This window comes from Alligator sinensis, unplaced genomic scaffold (assembly GCF_000455745.1).
Source record: "Alligator sinensis unplaced genomic scaffold, ASM45574v1 scaffold2416_1, whole genome shotgun sequence".
In the NCBI taxonomy this organism is placed as follows: Eukaryota; Metazoa; Chordata; order Crocodylia; family Alligatoridae; genus Alligator; species Alligator sinensis.
In genome coordinates this window covers 8,266-11,656 of record NW_005844186.1, presented here as the reverse complement: position 1 = coordinate 11,656, position 3,391 = coordinate 8,266, and the positions used below count along the sequence as shown (strand labels likewise).

Genomic DNA, 3,391 nt, shown 5'->3' with positions numbered 1-3,391 from the left:
TTTTTTTTCACCCAGCGGGTCATTAGAGTGTGGGACCCGTTGTACCAGATGTGGTGGAAACTGTTCAAACAGGGATTGGACATATTCTTGGAGGAAAGGGCCATCAGTAGGTGTTGAGCACAGGAGTGAGGGGCACGGCCTCTGAATCAGGGCTTCCTAGACCTTAAATGCTGGAGGCTGCAAGTGAGAAACCATGGATAGCCCTGGTCAGACACAGTTTACTCTCCCTTCCAGCATGTGCTGTCTGCCATGGTGTGACACAAGGGACTGGGCAAGACAGACCTGTGGTCTGACCCAGTATATAGCACTTCTGTTCTTAATTCAGTGTGGAGGAGATGGCTTGGTGCTGTGAAGGAAGAAGCTGGTTGTCGGGATCCAGGACTCCCAGGTTTCATCAATAGATCACTAGTTCTGGGATCTCCTGGAAGTTTCATCCTAGCAGCTTGGCTAAAATGCTAGGGGGCCCCAGCATCAAAGAACCAGGAGGTTAACCAAGACCACATTCCTTTCATATTCCATTGATTAATTTGGTGAAGTTCAACAACTTCTTTTTCAATAATCTCGGCTTGATTTCTAAGGGCACTGGAGGCATCAGGAATATATATATACACAGCATTCAGACTTTATCAGGGCACATACTTTTCCTTTACTGGCGGTGGAGGTGGAGGAGGTAGGTTGCTATATCTTCTGCTCCACCAACCTGGCAACTTACCAGTATGGATTTTCTCATCGAATTCATCCTGGTTATACTGGGAACTCAAGTAGCCTTTTGGCTTTTGGATTTGCAGGTAGGTGTGTGGGGGGCAGAGGGGAGGAGGCTTCTGGGCTTTGCTGGTTGGCTCCTCCTCTCCTTTCTGCTCCATGTGTCAGGATGTTCTTAAACCTCTTTTAGAGGCAGGGGAAACACCCTGGATCTGGGTCAATTAAGGCAGTTTCCTTGAGCGTTCCTGGGGATAACTGTTCCCCTGGCATGGTTTAATACCCGCCTCAGTGTTGGGGCTTAAAGCCCACTTTCTGGAAATGGGAGGCTCCTCTCTAGCTTGCATCTGTGGCCGTATGACTGAGGGCAGGTGAAACTTGGGGGCATCTTAACACCAAGTCTCTGGGCTTGTGCCTGCATGTAGGATGCCCGCCAAAAGACTTTGGAAATATCTGAAGCCCCTGGCGGGGGTGGAGGATGTTTGCCAGTTGTAGGGCCACTTATGGTTCTGGACTGACTCTTGAATTTAGACATGATTTGGCTGATTTGGCTTGGGACATGAAATATTTCTTTTTACTCGTTTTAAAAAGTGCATGGAAAAGAAACAGAGGGTCCAGAGGCAGGCAAAAAAGATGATCATGGGCATGGAAGGCAAGTCATAGGAGGAGCGGCTGAAGGAGTTGGCATGTTCAGCTGGTGGAAAAGGCGCTTCGGAGGGATGTGAGAGCACTCTTCAAATACTTGAAGGGCTGGAACAAAGAAAAGAGAGAGCACCTTTGCTCTCTGGCTACAGACAGGGGGACATGGAGCAATGGCTTGTAATTGCAGCCAAGTGGGTTTAGATTGGATCCCAGGAAGCATGTCTCCACTGTTTGAACAGGGAGGCCATGGACTAGACGCCAAGGGAAGTGGTGGCTTCTCCGTCACTGGAGATGTTCCAGAAGATGTTGGACAGCCTGTGCTGGGGGATGATCTAGGTGTAGTGATGCGTGTGGTCTAGCACGAGGGTCTGCCTGGGCCTGAGGAGTGCTCATAAGGATGGGAAGTGACTCCTTTTCAGTTATGGTGCGAGAGTCCCTGGTCAATTAAGGCAGTTTCCTTGAGCGTTCCCGGGGATAACTGTTCCCCTGGCATGGTTTAGTACCCGCCTCGGTGTTGGGGCTTCAAGCCCATCTGGAAATGGGAGGCTCCTCCCTAGCTTGCATCTGCGGCCATATGACTGAGGGCAGGCAAAACTTGGGGGCATCTTAACACCAAGTCTCTGGACTCGGGCCTGCATGTAGGATGCCCGCCAAAAGACTTTGGCAATATCTGAAGCCCCTGGCGGGGGTGGAGGATGTTTGCCAGTTGTAGGCCACTTATGGTTTGGACTGACTCATGAATTTAGACTCGATTCGGCTGGTTTGGCTTGGAACATGAAACATTTCTTTAAAAAAACCCCAAACTAAACAAAACAAAAACTGTTTTTAGAGGTGTTGGGTGTTGGCTGCAACTGAGGCCGGGGATGGTGACAGGACTGTGCTAATGCTCCTGCTGGGATGACAGCCGCAGGCTCCTGGCTAGAGGGTCTTGTCCCTCTGCTCAGGGTCCCCGTGGGGATGGTGGGACCTGCCGGGCGGGCACCAGTTCTCCGGCCCTGTAGGGTCCAGGGAGCTGCCCTCTAACTCGCTGCTCTCTGTGTGCGCAGAGCGTTCGTCGGAGGCTGAGGCAGATACTGGGAAGACCCAAGCTGGGAGGTGAGTAGCCTCGGGCCCTGGCCTGGGGCAGGGGCAGGAAAGAGCACGGCCCCCTGCCTCCTCCCAGCCCATGGGAACCACGGAGGAGCAGCCAGGGCCCCGCTCACAGACTGGGGGTGCCGGCTGGGGAGGGGCAGAGTCTCCCCAGGCCCACGCCAGCTCCTTCCTCTCTCCCTTACAGCAGCTTGGGGACACGTGGAGGAGACACCACCACCCCAGTGCACACAGTAAGCACTGCCCCATGCCCCTGCAGCCTCCCAGGGCCTGAGGGGCCCCTTTCTGCCAGGGATGGTGCTGGCTCAGGAAAGGGAGGAGGGGAGGGGGCAATGCAGCCATATGAGATGCCCTCCTCTTTGTCCTGCAGCTGCCCCATGCCTGGGCACAGGCTCAACCTCGAGCGCACACTGCAGCTGGTGGAGAGGAGGCTCATGCACGTGACCTGGCACCTGATGAGAGATCTGAACTCGTAAGAGCTGAGCGGGGAAGGTGCGGGGTGTCTCTGAGGGGGCCTGTTCCCAGAGGGGACCTGGAAGCCATGTTTTCTGCGGTCTTTGGGAGGACACGGCCTCACCCCACGCCCCCCAGGATCTGGACCATGTCGGGTGGGGTGGAGGGGACGTGCCCTGCCCCCCATCTCATCTCTGCCCCCCGTCTCCTCTCTGCCACAGGCCCAGACCTGCACGTCCTGCACCATCCTGGATCTCCGAGGAGCCCGAGGAAATGGAGGACCCTGACGCTGCCTTCATGCAACCTCCCAGCCATGCTGCTGTGGGGGATGCCTACGGGACTGTTGCTGTTGGCCTGCCTAAGGGAGATGTTTGTGCTTTTGGAGGAAGATGGCGTGGCTCTCCCCAGCCCAGCCTGGCACCCCCTAAGTCCCCACCAGGACAGGCAGATGGGTGTCAGAGTCAGCCCATGCCTGAACCAGTGCTGGCGCCGGCGGGCGAGCCCGGCC

General features: G+C 55.3%; 1 long non-coding RNA gene across 1 annotated transcript; it reads left to right on the top strand.

Annotated features, from left to right (window-relative positions):
* Positions 1-1,800: 1,800 nt before the first annotated feature.
* Positions 1,801-3,186, top strand: LOC102376931. Its single transcript, XR_325622.3, has 4 exons — positions 1,801-2,436; positions 2,618-2,663; positions 2,801-2,902; positions 3,105-3,186. It is a non-coding gene; the product is annotated as an uncharacterized LOC102376931 (long non-coding RNA).
* Positions 3,187-3,391: the final 205 nt, after the last annotated feature.